The sequence below is a fragment of the Bombina bombina genome, chromosome 1, assembly GCF_027579735.1.
Source record: "Bombina bombina isolate aBomBom1 chromosome 1, aBomBom1.pri, whole genome shotgun sequence".
Lineage (NCBI taxonomy): Eukaryota > Metazoa > Chordata > Amphibia > Anura > Bombinatoridae > Bombina > Bombina bombina.
In genome coordinates this window covers 395722455-395748760 of record NC_069499.1, presented here as the reverse complement: position 1 = coordinate 395748760, position 26306 = coordinate 395722455, and the positions used below count along the sequence as shown (strand labels likewise).

The following is a 26306-nucleotide window of genomic DNA, read 5'->3' as shown; positions in this document are numbered from 1 at the left end:
TTAATGTGATCCTCTAAAGTTTGTGAATATATTAAAATGTCGTCTAAATCAGTGATTTTTAACCTTTTTTTTGCCGTGGCACACTTTTTTACATTAAAAAATCCTGTGGCACACCACCATCCCAAAATGTAAAAAAATCACACATTGTAGCCTAATACAGCATATATATATATATATACACATACACACAAACACACACATAGTGTATGTATTGTGCTGTTATGCCATGCCTCCTACAAACTACCTTGCACTGGGAGTAAAAAACAAGCTAAGTTTAAAAAATATGTGTCACTGTTGTCAGTATGCCGTGGCACACCTGAGGATCTCTCACGGCACACTAGTGTGCCACGGCACACTGGTTGAAAAACACTGGTCTAAATAGACTACGACACAAATATCCAACAGGTCCCTAAACACATCATTGATGTAATGTTGAAAAGTTGCAGTGGCATTACATAGGCCGAACGGCATTACCAGATACTCGTAGAGCCCATATCTGGTATGAAGTGCCGTCAGCCACTCATCTCCCTCTCGTTTGCGAATGAGATTGTACGCGCCCCTTAAATCGAGTTTAGTAAATATGGTCGCCTCATGCAACCGTTCAATCAGTTCGGGGATTAGAGGGAGAGGATATATGTTTTTTACTGTGATCTTATTTAGTTCCCTGTAGTCTATGATGGGACGTAATGACTGATCTTTGTTCTTGACAAAGAACATACCCGCACCAGCAGGAGAGACAGAAGGTCTTATAAATCCCTTCTTCAAGTTGTCGTCTAGATAAGACTTGAGGTGTACCAATTCAGGTTGGCTTAAGGGATATAGATGGCCATAGGGTATAGCTGAGCCCGGCTTCAAATCTATGGGGCAGTCATAACTACAGTGAGGAGGTAGTGTTTCAGCCTCCCTTTTACTAAACACTTCAGAGAAATCTGCATACTCGGGAGGTATTTGTAAACATTCCTCAGACATATTTATAGAATGAGGAGTGTTTAAACAGACTTTTTGACAGTAAGAAGAATCTAAAGAAACCTGTAGAGTTTTCCAATTTATTACAGGTTCATGTAGTCTGAGCCATTGCATGCCCAATACAATAGGGAAATGTGTGGAAGGGAGGACATCAAAGCACAAAAATTCATAGTGGTTAGAGTGAGTACTTACTAATATGGGTACAGTATGGTGAGTTATTGGGCCGCTAGAAATATATGTACCATCAACAACACGAATAGACACAGGCTGTTGTTTTTGCTCAAGTGGTATTTTATTAATTCTAACAAACTCCAAATCAATATAAGTCCCATGTGCACCCGTGTCAACTATGGCTTCTGCTGGGTAGCGCTTACGGTCCCACGTGCAAGAAGAAAGAGATGTTACAGTAGTTAGATTTAACCTGAGGAGAATCAACAGTATTACTCAAAACCCACTTACTCTTCTTGTTTTTCTGTAATAAGGGGCATTCTCTCACAGTATGTGTTGGATTGGCACAATATAAACATAATGCTTTAGACCTCCTTCTTTGTTTTTCCTCCTGGGATAACGGACCTCTCAATAGACCTATGTCCATAGGTTCCTGTGTGACAGCAGTCGCGCTGGGATGGTAGGTAGATGGAGATGACCTTTTATAAGTTTGATCTGAACCATGGCGTTCATTCTTTCTTTCTTTCAGCCGTCTATCAATTTGTACTGAGAGTCTCATTAAACCTTCTAAGGAATCAGGAAGTTCCACTCAGGCCAGTTCATCCTTTATTGCGTCGGACAGTCCTAAACGGAACTGATTCCTTAGTGCTATATGGTTCCATTGAGAGTCTGTTGAAAACTGTTTGAATTCAGTGATGTATACTTCAGCAGAGCGGGAACCTTGTTTTAGTGCCCTCATTTTAGTTTCAGCTGTTGTTGTGTGTTGGTGTCAGAGTATAATTCATCCATTGCAGCCAAAAAGCTAGGGAGAGACGAGATAATGGGGTTGTTGGTCTCAAAGAAAGAGTCTGCCCAGATTCTTGGTTCACCCCTTAAATAGGTGATCATTGTCAATACCTTCACCCTATCAGTGGGATAGGTTTTTGGTTTTAACGTAAAGGTAAGGAGACAGGCATTTCTAAATTGTCTGTACAGCCGTCTATCCCCTGAGAAAACATCTGGAGGAGAGATGTGTGGTTCAGGGAAGCTCTCAGAGGTTGTTGCCTTCTGTGTTATAGCATCCTTTATGATCTTCCTTAAGGTTTCGTTTTCAACCTGTAGGTTGGTGAGGGCTTGACCCATTTGATCCACTTTCTGAGATAAACCATACACTATCTGCGGCAGTTCCGCTGGATCCATTTTATTGGCTTAGTTATTATGTTAGGATTCAACTGATGAAAGACAGTTGTTTGGATCTGCAACTGCGAAACTGTTATAAAATGTCTCAATGGAGCTGAGATTTATCTTATCAGGAAGACAGCCAGCTATCTCACAGTGAATTTTTGGTAAGATACAGTTGAGGTATATTCAGGTATGAACCTGGTTATGATCTCAGAAATAAATCAGAAGAATGTCTCTCTCTATGAGGAAGAGCTATATATATAATTAAGCAGGCAGTCCTGATTAACTAAACAGTGTCTCTTGTTATCATATACCAGGTGAGTAATGAATTGCAGTGATGAGAAACTTCACATATATACATATATACAAAGTAGAACATGTTCATGCTTACCACAACCTCAGGTCACTTTGCTTGTAGTTATTTTCAGTGAGAGGAGAGTTTCTGATCTGCAGCTGACAGGCAACAGTGAAGCAATGCAATCAGGTACGAGACAGAGCGGCTGTATGGAAACTGGAACTCAATTACAGGTTGTTATTCCTTAGAGCCTTTAATGTAATTAGTCAGCGGCAGACTTAGTTACAGTGACTGTGACAAACAAAAGTGCAGAGGTTTGTTATTGTAGCACAACGGTTTCCTTTGAGAGGAAATGATTGCTGCAGCTTGTGGGAGTCAGCATGAAGTGGGAATCAGTCTCCCAGTTTGTAAAGATCCTGTGCTGCAGGCAGTTTAATGATTGGAAAGTTTCCTATTGTTTAGGATGCTTGAAATATCTCAGTAGATAAAGGAGATTAGAAGAGTAACTATGTTACTCCTATAACACTCAATAACTAAGCACTTGTCTAAGGTTAGAAGACAGGTGATATAGAGTAGGTAGGTTGGTCTAATGAATAAAGGTGGTATTGGAAGTTATTCACACAAGTCAGTTTAAGGTGGAATACCTGACAGAATCCCCCCCTCAAGCAAACCGCACCACGGTTTGTGGCCGAGGTCTATGAGGATTGTGTCTATGGAATTGAGCAACAAGGCTAGGGGCAGTTATATGAGACTCCGGTTCCCAAGTGTCCTACGTAGAACATGTTCATGCTTACCACAACCTCAGGTCACTTTGCTTGTAGTTATTTTCAGTGACAGACAGGTGATATAGAGTACGTAGGTTAGTCTAATGAATAAAGGTGGTATTGGAAGTTATTCACACAAGTCAGTTTAAGGTGGAATACCTGACAATGGCATGGATTTTAGGAAACGGGAGATGGAAAAAGATGCTTGGTCGGTCCTCCTACTTCAAATTTGGGGCACTGCGCGTGCAATCGTGACCGGACTTTTAGCCGACGGACATTTGGCAGACGGACATTTGGCCGACGGACATTTGGCTGAAACACAAGTGGCTGCAGATAACAGTCCGGCCACGAGATAGATAGATTTGATAGATAGATAGATAGATAGATACATAGATTAGATAGATAGATAGATCAATAGATGCAATAGATACATTTGATAGATACGATAGATAGATAGATAGATTTGATAGATAAATAGATAGATTTGATAGATAGATAATTTCCCAGACAGAGAATTACAAGACATGCCTCTGGGACCCATGGTAAGGTTCCCAGAGGCAGTTGCGGCGCCAGGGGATGTGTATATGGCATGGATTTTAGGAACCGGGAGATGGAAAAAGATGCTTGGTCAGTCCTCCTACTTCAAATTTGGGGCACTGCGCGTGCAATCTACTGTGCCACCAGATATGAGTGGTGTGTTAAGTAGTACTATTCTTATCAGTTTAATCCCTGTTACATCTCCTATCAGGGGACGTGTATATGGCATGGATTTTAGGAACCGGGAGATGGAAAAAGATGCTTGGTCGGTCGTCCTACTTCAAATTTGGGGCACTGCGCGTGCAATTGTGGCCGGACTTTTAGCCGACGGACATTTAGCAGACGGACAATTGGCCGACGGACATTTGGCTGAAACACAAGTGGCTGCAGATAACAGTCCGGCCACGAGATAGATAGATTTGATAGATAGATAGATACATAGATTAGATAGATAGATCAATAGATGCAATAGATACATTTGATAGATACGATAGATAGATAGATAGATTTGATAGATAAATAGATAGATTTGATAGATAGATAATTTCCCAGACAGAGAATTACAAGACATGCCTCTGGGACCCATGGTAAGGTTCCCAGAGGCAGTTGCGGCGCCAGGGGATGTGTATATGGCATGGATTTTAGGAACCGGGAGACGGAAAAAGATGCTTGGTCGGTCCTCCTACTTCAAATTTGGAGCACTGCGCGTGAAATCTACTGTGCCACCAGATATGAGTGGTGTGTTAAGTAGTACTATTCTTATCAGTTTAATCCCTGTTACGTCCCCTATCAGGGGACGTGTATATGGCATGGATTTTAGGAACCGGGATATGGAAAAAGATGCTTGGTCGGTCCTCCTACTTCAAATTTGGGGCACTGCGCGTGCAATCTACTGTGCCACCAGATATGAGTGGTGTGTTAAGTAGTACTATTCTTATCAGTTTAATCCCTGTTACATCTCCTATCAGGGGACGTGTATATGGCATGGATTTTAGGAACCGGGAGATGGAAAAAGATGCTTGGTCGGTCCTCCTACTTCAAATTTGGGGCACTGCGCGTGCAATCGTGGCCGGACTTTTAGCCGACGAACATTTGTCAGACGGACATTTGGCTGAAACACAAGTGGCTGACAGATAACAGTCCGGCCATGAGATAGATTTGATAGATAGATAGATACATAGATTAGATAGATCAATAGATGCAATAGATACATTTGATAGATACGATAGATAGATAGATAGATAGATTTGATAGATAAATAGATAGATTTGATAGATAGATAATTTCTCATACAGAGAATTACAAGACGTGCGGTCTGGGACCCATGGTAAGGTTCCCAGAGGCAGTTGCGGCGCCAGGGGACGTGTATATGGCATGGATTTTAGGAACCGGGAGATGGAAAAAGATGCTTGGTCGGTCCTCCTACTTCAAATTTGGGGCACTGCGCGTGCAATCTACTGTGCCACCAGATATGAGTGGTGTGTTAAGTAGTACTATTCTTATCAGTTTAATCCCTGTTACGTACCCTATCAGGGGACGTGTATATGGCATCGATTTTAGGAACCGGGAGATGGAAAAAGATGCTTGGTCGGTCCTCCTACTTCAAATTTGGGGCACTGCGCGTGCAATCTACTGTACCACAAGATATGAGTGGTGTGTTAAGTAGTACTATTCTTATCAGTTTAATCCCTGTTATGTCCCCTATCAGGGGACATGTGTATGGCATGGATTTTAGGAACTGGGAGATGGAAAAAGATGCGTGGTCGGTCCTCCTACTTCAAATTTGGGGCACTGCGCGTGCAATCGTGGCCGGACTTTTAGCCGATGGACATTTGGCAGACGGACATTTGGCCGAAACACAAGTGGCTGTCAGGTAACAGTCCGGCCACGAGAAAGATAGATTTGATAGATAGATAGATAGATAGATAGATAGATACATAGATTAGATAGATAGATCAATAGATGCAATAGATACATTTGATAGATACGATAGATAGATGATAGATAGATAGATTTGATAGATAAATAGATAGATTTGATAGATAGATAGATAGATAATTTCCCAGACAGAGAATTACAAGACGTGCGGCCTGGGACCCATGGTAAGGTTCCCAGAGGCAGTTGCGGCGCCAGGGGACGTGTATATGGCATGGATTTTAGGAACCGGGAGATGGAAAAAGATGCTTGGTCGGTCCTCCTACTTCAAATTTGGGGTACTGCGCATGCAATCTACTGTGCCACCAGATAGGAGTGGTGTGTTAAGTAGTATTATTCTTATCAGTTTAATCCCTGTTACGTCCCCTATCAGGGAACGTGTATATGGCATGGATTTTAGGAACCGGGAGATGGAAAAAGATGCTTGGTCGGTCCTCCTACTTCAAATTTGGGGCTCTGCGCGTGCAATCTACTGTGCCACCAGATATGAGTGGTGTGTTAAGTAGTACTATTCTTATCAGTTTAATCCCTGTTACGTCCCCTATCAGGAGACGTGTATATGGCATGGATTTTAGGAACCGGGAGATGGAAAAAGATGCTTAGTCGGTCCTCCTACTTCATATTTGGGGCACTGCGCATGCAATCTAATGTGCCACCAGATAGGAGTGGTGGGTTAAGTAGTACTATTCCTATCAGTTTAATACCTGTTACGTGCCTTTTTTTTGGTTTGGTTTTTGAAGCCACAGTGCAGCACCAGAGGCCAGAAAAATTTGGCATGTACACATGCCTGAAAAATTAGGTATTGTTGCAGCCGCTGCTGTAGCAGCGGCCAGAAAAATTGATGTTTGTTTCCCAGGCAGAAAGTGCCCTTAAACATAGCGGCTTGAACCCTAGTTGGTGGCGGATAAGTCATGCAAGTCATCCGGCATTTGAAGATAAAACACAGCAGTGTGTGGACCATTTTTAGCCCAAGGCAGCTCATCTCATCAGGCCTTTTTTACTCAAATGTATCGCCTAATGTCAGTCCCTTCGGGATCCATCCCTCATTCATCTTAATAAAGGTGAGGTAATCGAGACTTTTTTGACCTAGGCGACTTCTCTTCTCAGTGACAATACCTCCTGCTGCACTGAATGTCCTTTCTGACAGGACACTTGAAGCAGGGCAGGCCAGAAGTTCTATCACAAATTGGGATAGCTCAGACCACAGGTCAAGCCTGCACACCCAGTAGTCAAGGGGTTCATCACTCCTCAGAGTGTCAAGATCTGCAGTTAAGGCGAGGTAGTCTGCTACCTGTCAGTCGAGTCGTTCTCTAAGGGTAGACCCAGAAGGGCTGTGGCGATGCATAGGGCTTAAAAAGCTCTGCATGTCCTCCATCAACAACACGTCTGTAAAGCGTCCTGTCCTTGCCGGCGTGGTCTGGGAGGAGGAGGATTACTTTCACCTCTTCCCCTGTTAGATTCCCGTTGTGCTGTGACATCACCCTTATACGCTGTGTAAAGCATACTTTTTAATTTATTTTGGAACTGCTGCATCCTTTCCGACTTGCGGTAATTCGGTAACATTTCAGGCATTTTATGCTTATACCGGGGGTCTAGTAGCGTGGACACCCAGTACAGGTTGTTCTCCTTCAGCTTTTTTATACAAGGGTCCCTCAACAGGCCCGACAGCATGAAAGACCCCATTTGCACAAGGATGGATGCCGAGCTACTCATGTCCCGTTCCTCATCCTTAGTGATCTCACTGAAGGTATCTTCTTCCCCCCAGCCACGTACTACACGACGGGTAACAGATAGGTGACAACGAGCACCCTGGGATGCCTGTTGTGGTTGGTCTTCCCCCTCCTCCTCAAAGCCACATTCCTCCTCTGACTCCTCTTCCTCACAATCCTCTTCCAGCGTTGCCGCTGGTCCAGCAAGCTATGCTGATAAGGCTGTTTCTGGTGGTGATGGTGACCACAACTCTTCCTCTTCACGCTCATCTATGGCCTGATCCAGCACTCTTCACAGGGCACGCTCCAGGAAGAAAACAAATGGTATGATGTCGCTGATGGTGCCTTCAGTGCGACTGACTATGCTTGTCACCTCCTCAAAAGGATGCATGAGCCTACAGGCATTGCGCATGAGCGTCCAGTAAAGTGGCAAAAAAATTCCCAACTCCGCAGAGGCTGTCCTAGCACCCCGGTCATACAAATACTCGTTAACAGCTTTTTCTTGTTGGAGCAGGCGGTCGAACATTAGGAGTGTTGAATTCCAATGTGTCGGGCTGTCGCAAATCAAGCGCCTCACTGGCATGTTGTTTCGCCGCTGGATATCGGAAAAGTGCACCATGGCCGTGTAGGAACGCCTCAAATGGCCACACACCTTCCTGGCCTGGTTCAGGACGTCCTGTAAGCCTGGGTACTTATGCACAAAGCGTTGTACGATCAGATTACACACATGTGCCATGCACGGCACATGTGTCAACTTGCCCAATTTCAATGCCGCCACAAAATTACTTCCATTGTCAGAAATCACTTTGCTGATCTCCAGTTGGTGTGGAGTCAGCCACTGATCCACCTGTGCGTTCAGGGTGGACAGGAGTGCTGGTCCGGTGTGACTCTCTGCTTTCAGACAAGTCAACCCCAAGACGGCGTGACACTGCCGTATCCGGGATGTGAAATAGTACATGGGGAGCTGGGGGGGTGCCGTTGATGTGGAGCAAGACGCAGCAGCAGAACAGGACTCAGCCGAGGAGGTTATGGAAGAGGATGGAGTAGGATGAGTAGAGGAGGTGGCAGCAGGCCTGCCTAAAAGTCGTGGCGATGTCACCAACTCCTCTGCAGAGCCACGCATTCCATGCTTGGCTGCCGTCAGCAGGTTTACCCAATGCACAGTGTAGGTGATATACCTGCCCTGACCATGCTTTGCAGACCAGCTATCAGTGGTCAGATGGACCCTTGGCCCAACACTGTGTGCCAGACATGCCATTACTTCCTTTCGCACAATTGAGTACAGGTTGGGGATTGCCTTTTGTGCAAAGAAATTTCAGCTGGGTACCTTCCACTGCGGTATCCCAATAGCTACAAATTTTTGAACGCCTCAGACTCCACCAGCTTGTATGGTAAAAGCTGGCAGGCTAAGAGTTGAGACAAGCCAGCTGTCAGACGCCGGGTAAGGGGGTGACTTTGTGACATTGGCTTCTTATGCTCAAACATGTCCTTGATAGACACCTGACTGTGGGCAGATGAGCAGGAACTGCTCCGGAAGAGAGACGGAGTGGCGGATGGTTGAGAGGGGGCAAGGAGGACAGCAGTGGTTGACGTGACTGAAGATGCTGGACCAGGAGGAGGATGGCGGCTTTTAGTTTGTGTGCTGCTTCTACTTATTTGTTGATCCCATAGGCGTTTGTGATGTGCGATCATGTGCCTTCGCAAAGCAGTTGTATCTAGGTGGGTATTGGACTTCCCACGACTCAGTTTCTTTTGGCACAGGTTGCCAATGGCATCGCTGATGTCAGAGGCAGACACACAAAAAAAATGCCACACTGCTGAGCTCTGCGATGACGGCATTCTGGTGGTGGCAACAGCATGCGTTGATTGGCGTGCTGTCTGGCTGACCCCGGGTGCCGATGCATGCTGTCTGACTGTGCCACTAGCTCCTTGCGATGACCTCCCCCTGCTTCCAACTCGTCTCCTCCTCCTCCTCTCTGTCTCCCCATCTGAACTTTCCCCCTGTTCTTCTTCTCTTCTAGCGGACACCAACGTGACATCCACGGACGCATCGTCATCATCAACCGCTTCACTTGTATCTGACAAATCAACAAAGGAAGCAGCAGCGGGTACAACATCATCATCATCATCACACCGTACGTCCATGTCTGTAATGCTGCCTGACTGAGACATATCACTGTTATCTACATCCTCTGTCAATGATGGTTGCACATTACTCATTTCTTCCAACTGATGTGTTAAAAAAACTCCTCTGACAGATTGAGTGAAGCGGCTGTGGTGCTAGTGTTGGTGGTGGCGGCAGGCAGGCGAGTAGTAACTTGAGAGGTGCCCGAAGATAAGCTGGAGGAGGATGGTGCGTCAAGGTTCGGAGCGGAAGCTATAGAAGATTGGGTGCCCTGTGTTAAAAAGTCAACTATTTCCTCAGAACTTTTCGAGTTCATGGGACGTGGCCTCTGAACACTGGGCATTATTCTAGGGCCAAAGGGAATCACAGCACCATGACCATGACGGCACCTGCGGGGTGGCCTGCCTCTCATTTTTTTTTTAAATATACACTTACACTACTATTAAACAAGATATGAGTGGTGGCACTGGGCAAGTGGGCACAGTATACGCTGTGAGCCTGACACAAAAAAGCAGACTGGTGTTTCACAGTCCAAAAAGTTTTTTTTTTTTTTTAAATGTACACTTACACTACTATTAAACAAGATATGAGTGGTGGCACTGGGCAAGTGGGCACAGTATATGCTGTGAGCCTGACACAAAAAAGCAGACTGATGTTTCACAGTCCAAAAAGTTTTTTTTTTTTAAATGTACACTTACACTACTATTAAACAAGATATGAGTGGTGGCATTGGGCAAGTGGGCACAGTATACGCTGTGAGCCTGATACAAAAAAGCAGACTGTTGTTTCACAGTCCATAAAGTTTTTATTTTTTTTAAATGTACACTTACACTACTATTAAACAAGATATGAGTGGTGACACTGGGCAAGTGGGCCCAGTATAAGCTGTGAGCCTGAAACAAAAAAGCAGACTGATGTTTTACAGTCCAAAAAGTTTTTTTTGTTTTTAAATGTACACTTACACTACTATTAAACAAGATATGAGTGTTGGCACTGGGCAAGTGGGCACAGTATACGCTGTGAGCCTGACACAAAAAAGCAGACTGATGTTTCACAGTCCAAAAAGTTTTTATTTTTTTAAATGTACACTTACACTACTATTAAACAAGATATGAGTGGTGGCACTGGGCAAGTGGGCACAGTATATGCTGTGCGCCTGACACAAAAAAGCAGACTGATGTTTCACAGTCCAAAAAGTTTTTATTTTTTTAAATGTACACTTACACTACTCTTAAACAAGATATGAGTGGTGGCACTGGGCCAGTGGGCACAGTATACGCTGTGAGCCTTACACAAAAAAGCAGACTGATGTTTCAAAGTCCAAAAAGTTTGTTTTGCTTTTAAATGTACACTTACACTACTATTAAACAAGATATGAGTGGTGCCACTGGGCAAGTGTGCACAGTATACGCTGTGAGCCTGACACAAAAAAGCAGACTGATGTTTCACAGTCCAAAAAGTTTTTATTTTTTTAAATGTACACTTACACTACTATTAAACAAGATATGAGTGGTGGAACTGGGCAAGTGGGCACAGTATACACTGTGAGCCTGACACAAAAAAGCAGACTGATGTTTCACAGTCCAAAAAGTTTTTATTTTTTTAAATGTACACTTACACTACTATTAAACCAGATATGAGTGGTGGCACTGGGCAAGTGGGCCCAGTATAAGCTGTGAGCCTGACACAAAAAAGCAGACTGATGTTTCACAGTCCAAAAAGTTTTTTTTGTTTTTAAATGTACACTTACACTACTATTAAACAAGATATGAGTGGTGACACTGGGCAAGTGGGCACAGTATACGCTGTGAGCATGACACAAAAAAGCAGACTGATGTTTCACAGTCCAAAAAGTTTTTTTTTTTTTAATGTACACTTACACTACTATTAAACAAGAAATGAGTGATGGCACTGGGCAAGTGGGCACAATATAAGCTGTGAGCCTGACACAAAAAAGCAAACTGATGTTTCACAGTCCAAAAAGTTTTTTTGTTTTTTTTAAATGTACACTTACACTACTATTAAACAAGATATGAGTGGTGGCACTGGGCAAGTGGGCACAGTATACGCTGTGAGCCTGATACAAAAAAGCAGACTGATGTTTCACAGTCCAAAAAGTTTTTATTTTTTTAAATGTACACTTACACTACTATTAAACAAGATATGAGTGGTGGCACTGGGCAAGTGGGCACAGTATATGCTGTGAGCCTGACACAAAAAAGCAGACTGATGTTTCACAGTCCAAAAAGTTTTTATTTTTTTAAATGTACACTTACACTACTATTAAACAAGATATGAGTGGTGGCACTGGGCAAGTGGGCACAGTATACGCTGTGAGCATGACACAAAAAAGCAGACTGATGTTTCACAGTCCAAAAAGTTTTTTTTGTTTTTAAATGTACACTTACACTACTATTAAACAAGATATGAGTGGTGGCACTGGGCAAGTGGGCACAGTATACGCTGTGAGCCTGACACAAAAAAGCAAACTGATGTTTCACAGTCCAAAAAGTTTTTTTGTTTTTTTTAAATGTACACTTACACTACTATTAAACAAGATATGAGTGGTGGCACTGGGCAAGTGGGCACAGTATACGCTGTGAGCCTGATACAAAAAAGCAGACTGATGTTTCACAGTCCAAAAAGTTTTTATTTTTTTAAATGTACACTTACACTACTATTAAACAAGATATGAGTGGTGGCACTGGGCAAGTGGGCACAGTATATGCTGTGAGCCTGACACAAAAAAGCAGACTGATGTTTCACAGTCCAAAAAGTTTTTATTTTTTTAAATGTACACTTACACTACTATTAAACAAGATATGAGTGGTGGCACTGGGCAAGTGGGCACAGTATACGCTGTGAGCATGACACAAAAAAGCAGACTGATGTTTCACAGTCCAAAAAGTTTTTTTTGTTTTTAAATGTACACTTACACTACTATTAAACAAGATATGAGTGGTGGCACTGGGCAAGTGGGCACAGTATACGCTGTGAGCCTGACACAAAAAAGCAGACTAATGTTTCACAGTCCAAAAATATTTTTGTTTTTAAATTTACACTACTGTTACACCAGATATGAGTGGTGGCACTGGGCAAGTGGGCACAGTATACGCTGTGAGCCTGGCACACACGCTGGCTTGCAGGCAACTTCAATTAGATTACACAAGCAGACTGATGTTTCACAGTCAAATTTTTTTTTAAAAAAATTTACACTACTGTTACACCAGATATGAGTGGGGGCTCTGGGCAAGTGGGCACAGTATACGCTGTGAGTCTGGCACACACGCTGGCAGTCAGGCAACTGCAATTAGATTACACTAGCAGACTGATGTTTCACAGTCAAAATGTTTATTTTTTTTAAATTTACACTACTGTTACACCAGATATGAGTGGTGGCACTGGGCAAGTGGGCCTGGCACACATGCTGGCAGGCAAGCAACTGCAATTAGATTACACTAGCAGACTGATGTTTCACAGTCAAAAAAGTTTTTTTTTTTAAAATTTACACTACTGTTACACCAGATATGAGTGGTGGCACTGGGCAAGTGGGCCTGGCACACACGCTGGCAGGCAGGCAACTGCAATTAGATTACACTAGCAGACTGATGTTTCACAGTCAAAAAAGATTTTTTTTTTAAATTTACACTACTGTTACACCAGATATGAGTGGTGGCACTGGGTAAGTGGGCCTGGCAAACACGCTGGCAGGCAGGCAACTGCAATTAGATTACACAAGCAGACTGATGTTTCACAGTCAAAAAAGTTTTTTTTTTAAATTTACACTACTGTTACACCAGATATGAGTGGTGGCACTGGGCAAGTGGGCACAGTATACGCTGTGAGCCTGGCACACACGCTGGCAGGCAGGCAACTGCAATTAGATTACACAAGCAGACTGATGTTTCACAGTAAAAAAAGGTTTTTTTTTTAAATTTACACTACTGTTACACCAGATATGAGTGGTGGCACTGGGCAAGTGGGCCTGGCACACACGCTGGCAGGCAGACAACTGCAATTAGATTACATTAGCAGACTGATGTTTCACAGTCAAATTTTTTTTTTTTTTTAATTTACACTACAGTTACACCAGATATGAGTGATGGCACTGGGCAAGTGGCTTGGCAGGCGGGCAACTGCAATTAGATTACACAGAATTTTTTTTTTTAAAAAATGATGTTCTAGCCCTAAAAAGGGTTTTTTGGGGTGCTGTCCTTACAGCAGAGATCAGATGAGTCCTTCAGTCCAGTAGTGGACACTGAATACACTAGCCTAGCTATCAATTTCCCTATTAAATCACCAGCAGCTACACTGTCCCTCCTCTCACTAACAATGCAGCTTCCGAATGAATCTAAAATGGCTGCTGTCCAGGAGCTGGGAGGGTCTGGGAGGGAGGGTCTGCTGCTGATTGGCTGGAATGTGTCTGCAGACTGTGAGATACAGGGTCAAAGTTTACTCAATGATGATGAATAGGGGGCGGATCGAACATCACATATGTTCGCCTGCTGTTGCGAACAAGCTATGTTCACCGGGAACTATTCGCCGGCGAACTATTCGTGACATCACTATTTAACACTAAACTAGTAAAGTAAAATTATAAATCCCTGATCCTCAGAGTGAAAGAAAAAAAAATTACACTGCACTACAAGAAAAATCTGATTCTGCTCAAAGTTCCCTCCCCCCAAACTAAAAAAAAACAGCACACAGCTGACAGAGGCGCACCCCACTGTACTGTTCAGAAGATGAAGTGAAAGTGATTAAAGATGGCTGATGTTCACTAGACTCCCACCTTACGATTCTAGGTTAAAAGTGGATTGGACAAGCCTGTTTTGCATTTAATTCAACTGAATGGTCAGACCCCCTGTACATCATTGCAAATGAATAGAGCTGTGTTCTCTACCCCTCTTTTTGGTGCAGAAAGTGTTAAACGGAAAAAAAATTAGTTTAACTAATAAACATGAAAAATGTTTTTACTATGCCATTTCTGTGCCTGGTCAATTCATCTACTCGTTATGCAGATGAATGGGCCAAAATTCGGATGAATATGTATTTGTCGGAAGACAAATGCACATGTCTAGTGGACACTGTTTTGGATGACATATTGATTAAAGATCCACTAGTAAAACTCGTTATGTGAGTAAAGAGAATTTCTAACTTTTTCCATATATTCCACTGTCATTTCTCCTGGTTTAAAAGCTACCTTGCTGCTTAATGTATCAAAATTTTTCTCTTGCCTATTTAAATAATGCTCTAAATAAGGTTTAAGAGACTATTTAAATCACAGATCAGATCAACAATATTTTAAATGGTGTTATTCTGGCCTATGCATATAGTATTGTAGCAGTAGCAGTTTTGAAAGCTTTTACTGATGGATGAAAGGCAGATGTATATACATTCAGCACAACTGGAAAAAGCAGGAAGACAAAAGGAACTATTAGCCACTGGAGAGCTAATTCAGCAGAATAGAAACACACTATCCTCTGCTGGATATGCTTTCCAATTTCATCTCTTTTGGGAATGTAAAGGAGTTGACGGCTCACTGTTGCTTCTCATCACTGGCAACAGAGTGTTGGTTGGATCTCTGGAAAAATAACATGCAGCCAAATTTTCATCTCTCTTTAAATAATTATGTGCCTCTCTATTACATGTTACAGCCCCTATTCAAATTCAGAGGAGGGAAAAGGAAACATTATGCTGCACATTTCAGCATAATAACAAAAGCTCAAACACTCACAAATTGAATAATATCAACAACTTCCACTAACCTGATTTTTTCTCTTGGCTCAATAGGTCTAATACAAGCACCTTTATACAGAACATTTAGAAAAATAAAATATTTCATGCCATTGCACTCTAATAATTAATATGTATTTATAGACTACTCTTTCCAGAAACAGTTAGGTAAAACAGATTGTGAAATCCCTGCTCAAATAAATACTGTGAAAATGTTGTTATGAGATCTGCCACATTGATGTATCCAGTAAAAACATAAACAATCCTGAAAAATCCTTAATGATCTTAATGCTTTATAGGAAGACAGACAAGCAGATTTAAATAGCCTATTGCATTCATTATAGCTAATGAATTCTTACTTTAAAGGTGCAATGTGTTGCAATAATACAATTCTCCAATTCATTAGAACATTTTATTATTGCACAGATTAGTGTAAGAAACTATAAACCAGATTAAAATTAGTATCAATTTGCTATTACAACATATAGGCTAAAAAATGTAACTGAAATATAAGCAACAATCAACTTTTATTACAACTTTTTAACTACTAAACCCCCTAACAACTATTAACCCCTAGCCACCAGACCCCTATCACAAATATCCCACAATTAAGACTTCATAGCTGCTATTAGCCTCTAAATAGACAGATCCCTTATTGTGAAGAATCCGCTAACCACTAGGACTCTTAACCCCTAAGGCCCCACCATCATACAGACACCTGAACCATAAGAGACCCCTTACCTAAAGGAACCCCTACCATAAGACTCCTGTCCAAAACCCTCTACATCAAATGATAAAAACTAATGCAATAAAAAAAGATTGCTAAAAAAATCCCTAGGAAAAAAAAAATAACCCAAATGTAAATACAATCTGAAGTCTTCTATTTTTCATTTAAAGGGACAGTCTAGTCAAAAATAAACTTTCATGATTCAGATAGGGCATGTCATTTTAAACAACTTTCCAATTTACTTTTATCATCAAATGTGCTTTGTTCTCTTAGCTAATTTCTTAGCCTTTGAAGGTCTCCTCTTATCTTAATGCATTTAGTTTTTCACAGCTTGAGGGTGTAATTTCATGTGTGCCATATAGATAACTGTGCTCATACACGTGGAGTTACCTAGGAGTCAGCACTGATTTGCTAAACTGCATGCCTGTCAAAAGAACTAAAATAAGGGGGCAGTCTTCAGAGGCTTAGATACAAGGTAATTACATAGGTTAAAAGTATATTAATTTAACTGTGTTGGTTATGAAAAACTTAGGAATGGGTAATAAGGGTTTATCTATCTTTTTAAACAATATAAAATATTGTGTAGACTGTCCCTTTAAATCTTCATCCAATAAACAGAGTCTTTTCTTATGATTTATTTACTAGTTTTAGTTATTTTTCTAGCAATTACCTATATTCTTATTTGCTGAGTTAATTAAAATCCTCTAATATAAACAATCATTGCGCTTATTTGTTTATTTGAACATTTTAATTAAATAGTACAAACAACAAAAATGTGCAATAAACCTATTGGTTGATTGAAGGCTTTTTTATAGGAATATTTTTATTTTCACAGTAAGGGGTCAGTTTAAGGCTAGGCCGGGGATAAAAAGCAGCCCTGAAAAATATAAAGACCCCTATTTTCTGTATCAGTCAGTAAAATGTACATGCCCATTTTTCTCAAAGAGGATTATTGGGATACTCCTTTCCCCAATATTTTATTCAGAATTAAATGATATTAGTTTGTATTTTTTATAGTCACCCAACAACTCAATTGCATCTATTAATTAGCCTTTTAAAATGTAGCTTTCCATCACCAGCTATTGCAGCCCATCAGAATTCAGTAAAGGGCTTATTTAAAATTGAAGATCTGAAGGTTTTATTTGTTTTACCTTGTCCAAGATTATTTCCTAAATGTATTCAGTTCAGTGAAATGTTAATATTATTAATTTATTAACAGAAAATTGTTAACCCCTTATTTCCAACAGACAGCAGAGAGCAGTTAAAATGTATAGCTAATGTAGTAGCTAGTGCTACTGCAAAAAGTCGTATTTTTTATGGGGTTAGGGTTGGCCGAGAACAAAAAGGAAGCTTATATGCTTTCCAGAAAAAGGAACCAATCAACTGACAATGAAATTGCTGGATATAGTTATTGAATAGTGGGAATTTGAACTTCTGAAACCTTTCCACCAGAATATCTGAAATCTGAACTTCTGAACCCTTTCCCACCTTCAAATTAACAATTTTAATGCATGGATGAAGAAAATCATTTTTAGATGAACAATCATTCATTACTTAGTTTTTGTTGTTGAAAGGCTCGTTTTTTGTTTTACAACAAAAAATACAGCAACATTAGTAATTTGGAGTCATCCTTATCTGAATCTACATTTCTAGTAATTATTGCATTGGGAGTTATGGAGGTTAGGTTTCTACCTGTTAGGTTATTTATTGTGATGGGGTTTGTGGCAGTTATGTGGTTAACAACACTTAGGGTCCTAGTATTTAAGAGGTTTGTTTTATGGGTTAATAGTTTGTTGGGGAGTTCTAGCTGTGCGAGCCCTGAGAGGTTGATCTGTGCATGTCTTAGGCTAGGAAGAAGGGTTTTAGCATGGCTGGATGCCTGGAGTATGCTCTCTGCTGTCTAATGTCAGATTTGAAGAAGGAACTTAGCATTGAAGATATTGCTTTTGAATATATCATTCTGATTTTGGGTATTCGGTATGATTTTGACTTGTCTTTCAGGTTATAGAATTATTTTATGTTCGTTAAAGGGACACTCAATCAAAATTAATTTTTTTTTATTATTATTTAGATAGAGCATGCTATTTTAAACAACTTTCCAATTTACTTCAATTAACAAAATGTGCACAGTCTTTTTATATTTAAACTTTTTGAGTCACCAGCTCCTACTGAGCATGTGCAAGAATAAGTGTGCATGCATTGTGAATGGCTAATGGCTGTCACATGGTACATGTATGCATTTGTGATTGGCTGATGGCTGTCACATAGTACATGGGGGGTGGAAAAAGACATAACTTTTAAAATTGTCAGAAAAAAAATCTATTACTCATTTGAAGTTCAGACTAAGTGTTATTGCATTGTCTTGTTATCTTGCATTTGTTGATTATGCAAATCTACTGTGTTGACTGGTCCTTTAATTTCAGGGTATGTCGTCAAACATGCAGCACACATATTTCAAAGTACTTTTCATCTTAATTACATGTGTGTAAATAAGACTACATATTTTTCATAATGTCTGATAATTTAAATTGATTTAAATAAATATTTTCTCCAGTAATAGTGTATCAAAACAGCTTTGAGAGAAGATGTTTGTTTTCAAGTTCAAATATCATATAGTGAATTGAGAAGATACTTATGAGTGTTTGCATTTGTTTCTGATTGTAGTACCAGAAACGCCTACGGTAACTATTAAGCTTAAATTTATGCTAAAGTTACACAATGTGAATTGATTTTGTTATTTCTAAATTTTGATTAAGAAAAAGTTTTTTAATTATGCAATTCTTTATTAATAATAGAGTATATTGAAGTAATATATGTATGTCATGTTGCAGCAGAGTAATAATTTATATACACAATGATTTATTGAATATATTTACAACCCCAATTCCGAAAAAGTTGGGAAAGTATGGAAAATGCAAAAAAACAAACAAAAAAAAAGTAAATTGAAAATTCAATTTACCCTGTACTATATTGAAAACACATTATTAAGATATTATTTAAAGTTTTACTTTGTGAATTTAATGTATTTTTGAAAATATACACTCATTTCAAATCTGATGAATGCAACACGTTCCAAAAAAGTTGGGACAGGGGCAATTTAGGACTAATAGCGATGTGACAAGTTGAAATAAGAAGGTGATGTGAAACAGGTGAGGCAATTGTGTAATCACAGTATATAAGGAGCCTCCAAAAAAGGCCTAGTCCTTTAAGAGCAAGGATGGGTCGAGGCTCGCCAATCTGCCAACAGATGCATCAGCGAATAATCCAACACTTTGAGAACAACATTACTCAAAGACAAATTGGTAGGATTTTGGTCATTTCACCTTCTGCAGTGAACAATATAATTAAAAGATTCAAGGAACCCGTTCAAATCTCGGTGCGTAAAGGGCAAGGCCAAAAACCTGAATGCGCGTGATTATACTAGCTTAAAATACATGTGTGTTTACATGTATGTAATTATTACATTTAATCAACAATGATAACATTTCATATAGAACAGAGAATAACAAATCAAGACACAACATCTAACACACAATATCCTTATAAAACACACCCCTTTGCAAAAAACACAATTCCAATCAGTAAAATTAACTGAACACATCAAGTAACATTACAGCATCTCACTCACACCTAGATTACAAATTTTACGCTAAACAGGATGCAAAACTAACGCCAAAAAAATTGCGTTATTTCACTCTCCATAGCACTGCCATTACGAGTTACTGAAAAGCCTCCTTGTGCGTGCAATATGGTGGCGTTAAGATCTATACCGCACAAAATCCAAGGGCTGCTTTAACGCCCCCCATAGACATCAATGGGGAGAGAGTGTTAGAAAAAAACACCTGAAGTGCGGAATGAAAAATCTCTGTAACGCATCCCCATTGATGTCTATGGGGAAAACAAAAGTTACATTCAAACCAAGCACCCTAACATAAACCCCAAGTCTTAACACCCCTAATCTGTCACCCCTGACATTGCCGACACCTACATAAATTTATTAACCCCTAATCTGCAGCTTCTGCCATCGCTGACACTAATAAAGTTATTAACCTCTATTCTGACGCTCCCCGACCTCGCCAACACTATAATAAAGTTATTAACCCCTATTCCGCCGCACCCTGACATCGCCAACACTATAATAAAGTTACTAACCCCTAATCCACCACTCCCCGACATCACTGCCACTATAATAAAGTTATTAACCCCTAAACCTCCAGCCTCCCACATCGCCGCCACTAAATAAATCTATTAGCCCCTAAACCTCCAGCCTCTCACATCGCCACCACTAAATAAACATATTAACCCCTAAACCACCAGCCCCCCACATCGCAAAACACTAAATTAAACTATAAACCCCTAAACCTAACACCCCCTAACTTTAAAGGGACAGTCTACCATAGAACTGTTATTGTTTTAAAAGATAGATAATCCCTTTATTACCCAAACATTTATTGCAAAGATAAAAACAACAGCAACTCGTTTCTCAGTGTAACACACTGTTTCATCAGGCTGAGAAACGCGTTGCTGTTGTTTTTATCTTTGCAATAATTTTTTAAATCTTTTTAACTCTCCATTTGCTGCTGAATCTTTTTTTATTCTGAGACTTTTCCATCAATTGGAGTTTTAGACACTTTACCCTTCTAAGTGGAGGGTTTCTGCACCTGCTGGCCGACCACTGCTGTACAGGCTTGTCTGGACATCCCCTTCTCTGGCATCTTTGGACTCTCCCTGGTGAGACGAGGATCCCCTTTTGTGACATCATCAATTGGTCTACCGGACGACAGGTGGTTCTGGACTGCTGGTACTGCACATCAGTGCTTTACATCTTGTGAGTAGGATTCTTCAGCTCTTCTCGCTACCTGTTTTGAAGTTGTATATGATCTGCACTATGTGGCACCCTCTATTTTGCTTTCCATAAAATTACCCTATAATTATATTTAAATAAATAAAAACTTACCTGTGAAATAAAAATAAACCTAACATTAAACTATAAATTAACCTAACATAACTATTCTAATAAAATAAAAAATACTACCAATTAAGAACCTAAATTACAAATTTAAAAAAACACAATGAAAAAAAATAAATCTAAAATTACATAAATTAATAAACACTAAATTATGAAAAATAAAAAACACTAAGCTTTTTATTTTTATAGGGCTATTAGATTAGGTGTAATTGTTTTTATTTTTGATAATTTCGTTTATTATTTTTTGCAAGCTTAGTGTTTTTTATTTTTTCGTAATTTAGTGTTTAGATTTTTTTTTTTTGTAGTGTTAGGTTTTTTTTAGTTTGCAATTTTTTTAATTGGTAGTATTTTTTATTTTATTAGAATAGTTATGTTAGGTTAATTTATAGTTTAATGTAAGGTTTATTTTTATTTTACAGGTAAGTTATTATTTATTTAAATATAGTTATATTGTAATTTTAATTTAAAGTTAGGGGGTGTTAGGTTTAGGGGTTAATAGTTAAATTTAGTGTTTTGTGATGTGGGGGCCAGCGGGTTAGGGGTTAATAGGTTTATTTGGTGGCGGCGATGTGGGAGGTCGTAGGTTTAGGGGTTAATAGGATTATTTAGTGGCGGCGATGTGGGAGGCCGGAGGTTTAGGGGTTAATAGGTTTATTTAGTGGGGACGATGTGGGAGGCCAGAGGTTTAGGGGTTAATAACTTTATTATAGTGGTGGCGATGTTGGGGAGCGGCGGATTAGGGGTTAATATATTTAAATAGTGTTGGCGATGTGGGTGGGCGGCAGATTAGGGGTTATTCGGTTTATTTAATAGTCGCGATGTGGGTGGGCAGTAGATTAGGGGTTAATAAGTCTTAAATAGTGTTTGCAATGCAGGAGGGCAGCGGTTTGGGAGTTAATAGGTAGTTTATGGGTGTTAGTGTACTTTGTAACAGTTTAGTTATGAGTTTTGTGAAACATTTTTGTTTTGCAAAATCCTTAACTACTGGTCTCAGATGGCGGTATGGATCGTGTTGGTATAGGCTGTAATGCAAGCTTTTTAGCCGGACTGCAAAACCTGTAATACCGGCGCTATGAAAATCCAACGTCATTTTTGTCAAATGAGAAATGGACGTTGCGTTACAGGCTAAAATGCTTGCGGTATAGCTATACCGACACGACTCGTAATATGTGTTCCTGGTCATTACGCTGGAATGTTCATTTTTTCAGTGTTAAAAGCTGTACCGCAACATTTGTAATCTAGCCGTATTTAGATCATTTTAAAACACACAAGCCCTTTCATAGCAACCACTTCTAGTTTTGAGACGATATTCCAAGTCCAGAGTTATTTTTTATCTTTCAGACAATATTCTAGAGCACACAAGCATCTGCATGTTGAATAGCTGGAGTAAATCCCTCAAATCAAATAATTATTTGGGGGCACACAGTAAAATTCATGTCGGATATTGCTTGAGCGCAAAGCCAATGATGTGCAAGTAGTGAATTTCTTCATATAGTTCTGTGCTATACTATTAATAATGATGGTTTATTATAGATCTCACACAATACATTTTGCAGTGGTATTTAGATTGTGTTTGAGAGCAAAGCTTAATCCACGACTTGCAATACCATGACCATGATTATAGCATTCCCTGCACCATCCATTAAAAGTTTAGGGAACGCTAAAAAAAGTTTAGTGTTAACAAATTTAACCTTCCACTTATAAGTCTAGATTGTGCATATTTTAAGCATGAGACTGAGCGCAAGATAATACACACTGCACTATTAACTACGCTCCACTTGTAATCTAGCCATAAATATTCCAGTGCTGCGGAATCTGTTGGCGCTCTACAAATACCTGATAATAATAATAATAATAATAAACATTGTTTAAAGGGACAGTCTACACCAGAATTTTTATTGTTTTAAAAGATAGATAATCCCTTTATTACCCATTTCCCAGTTTTGCATAACCAACACAGTTATAATAATATACTTTTAACCTCTGTGATTATCTTGTATCTAAGCCTCTGCAAACTGCCCCTTTTTTCAGTTCTTTTGACAGACTTGCAGTCTAGCCAATCAGTGCCTGCTCCCAGATTACTTCACGTGCACGAGCACAGTGTTATCTATATGAAATATGTGAACTAACACCCTCTAGTGGTGAAAAACTGTTAAAATGCAATCTGAAAGAGGTGGGCTTCAAGGTCTAAGAAATTAGCATATGAACCTCCTAGGTTAAGCTTTCAACTAAGAATACCAAGAGAACAAAGCAAAATTGGTGATAAAAGTAAATTGGAAAATTGTTTAAAATGACATGCTCTATCTGAATCATGAAAGTTTATTTTGGCATAGACTGTCCCTTTAACTAAAGAACACATTCTAGTCAATATCACATTTTATTTATTACTTACTTTTTAAACAATTTACTTTTTAAATCGTTTTACAAAGTTGTGTCTTCTTTGACATCAAAGCCTTTTGCCCTTACAGCAAAATAATAACTATATTCTGTTACGTTGCAAAGCAGGTTGCTGTGTCCCTACCTAGAATAAATTGTCACGCACTCAGCAGAATCAGACAATTTTAGCAAGTCTCTGTAAAATAAAGAACAAAACTAAAAAAAAAAACCTAAAGTAATGTTGTAATTCAGTGATATATCATGCTTTATTAAATCAACATATTAGAATCATAAACTGCTTTGTGTTCTTCATTATTTAACAGCTATATAAGTTAAAGCTTTATGTTGGTGGCTAAAATAATGTAGGTAACAAAACACAGCTATAAATAACAAGAGTCTAAAAGTGGAAAAAAATTACTTTACTGAAGAAAGGGAGATGCCAGGAAATGAATCCAATAATTTGCTAATCCAATTATGGCTCTTTTAAGGTATAGGAAGATAGAAATTGAGCAGATAATGTTGAATAATTGAAACTGACCTTTAACTTATGAAAACTGACTAGTTTTGTGGCAGTTTTTTTTTTACTATGTACAAGTGGATCCATATGCTGGTAGCATATGTGTTTACTTAGAATTGGGACACATTTTGCAATTGACAGTCTTCAACATTGAATTCCTAGGTAATTTGACATTACATCAGCTTTAATGACAAAATTATACCCAAACTAACCAGAATCCACAGTTCATTGTCTTCATTAAAAAAAAAGAAAAAGCTTCAAACTATTTTCTTTTCTTATTGGAATAACATTCATTCATGTGTGTATCATAAATATATCTATCATGTCCCATAGACATGTATATTAAAGGGACAGTCTACACCAGAATTGTTGTTTAAAAAGATAGATAATCCCTTTATTACCCATTCCCTTGTTTTGCATAACCAACACAGTTATATTAATACACTTTTTACTCCTGTGATTACCTTGTATCTAAGCCTCTAAAGACTGCCCCTTATTTCAGTTCATTTGACAAAATTGCATTTTAGCCAATAAGTGCTTACTCCTAGGTAATTCCACGTGCATGAGCACAGTGTTATCTATATGACTCACATGAACTAACACCCTCTAGTGGTGAAAAACTGTTCAAATGCATTTAGCTTAGAGGCAGCCTTCTAGGTCTAAGAAATTAGCATATGAACCTTCTAGGTTTAGCTTTCAACTAAGAATACCAAGAGAACAAAGCAAAATTGGTGATAAAAGTAAATTGGAAAGTTGTTTAAAATTACATCCCCTATCTGAATCATAAAAGTTTATTTTGGACTAGACTGTGCCTTTAAGTAACCATGTATATCAAATCTTTTTTTACATTTAGAACAATAATATTACTTTATTGCGATGTTGGCTTTCTTAAAGGGTGGATTAACAACTGCAAAGTTTTTTAGTTTCCACACATTTTTTCTCTTACCAGCTACTAAACAATGGCCTAGATTTAGAGTTTGGCGGTAGCCGTGAAAACCAGCGTTAGAGGCTCCTAACGCTGGTTTTAGGCTACAGCCGGTATTTGGAGTCACTGAAAAAAGGGTCTAACGCTCACTTTTCAGCCGCGACTTTTCCATACCGCAGATCCCCTTACGTCAATTGCGTATCCTATCTTTTCAATGGGATCTTCCTAACTCCGGTATTTAGAGTAGTTTCTGAAGTGAGCGTTAGAGCTCTAACGACAAAACTCCAGCCGTAGAAAAAAAGTCAGTAGTTAAGAGCTTTCTGGGCTAACGCCGGTTCATAAAGCTCTTAACTACTGTGCTCTAAAGTACACTAACACCCATAAACTACCTATGTACCCCTAAACTGAGGTCCCCCCACATCGCCGCAACTCGATTAAATTTTTTTAACCCCTAATCTGCCGACCGCCACCTACGTTATACTTATGTACCCCTAATCTGCTGCTCCTAACACCGCCGACCCCTGTATTATATTTATTAACCCCTAACCTGCCCCCCTCAACGTCGCCGACACCTGCCTACACTTATTAACCCCTAATCTGCCGAGCGGAGCTGAGCGCTACTATAATAAAGTTATTAACCCCTAATCCGCCTCACTAACCCTATCATAAATAGTATTAACCCCTAATCTGCCCTCCCTAACATCGCCGACACCTAACTTCAATTATTAACCCCTAATCTGACGACCGGAGCTCACCGCTACTATAATAAATGGATTAACCCCTAAAGCTAAGTCTAACCCTAACACTAACACCCCCCTAAGTTAAATATAATTTACATCTAACGAAATTAATTAACTCTTATTAAATAAATTATTCCTATTTAAAGATAAATACTTACCTGTAAAATAAATCCTAATATAGCTACAATATAAATTATAATTATATTGTAGCTATTTTAGGATTAATATTTATTTTACAGGCAACTTTGTAATTATTTTAACCAGGTACAATAGCTATTAAAAAGTTAAGAACTATTTAATAGTTACCTAGTTAAAATAATAACAAAATTACCTGTAAAATAAATCCTAACCTAAGTTATAATTAAACCTAACACTACCCTATCAATAAATTAATTAAATAAAATACCTACAATTACCTACAATAAAACCTAACACTACACTATCAATAAATTAATTAAATACAATTCCTACAAATAACTACAATTACATAAACTAACTAAAGTACAAAAAATAAAAAAGAACTAAGTTACAAAAAATAAAAAAATATTTACAAACATAAGAAAAATATTACAACAATTTTAAACTATTTACACCTACTCTAAGCCCCCTAATAAAATAACAAAGACCCCCAAAATAAAAAATGCCCTACCCTATTCTAA

The 26306-nt window shown here is 39.2% G+C and overlaps 1 long non-coding RNA gene across 1 annotated transcript in view; it reads left to right on the top strand.

Moving 5' to 3' along the window:
* The window catches only part of LOC128637970 (uncharacterized), a 169655-nt gene that overhangs the window by 105750 nt on the left and 37599 nt on the right, over window positions 1–26306 (top strand). The gene's annotated exons all lie outside the window — the stretch shown is intronic.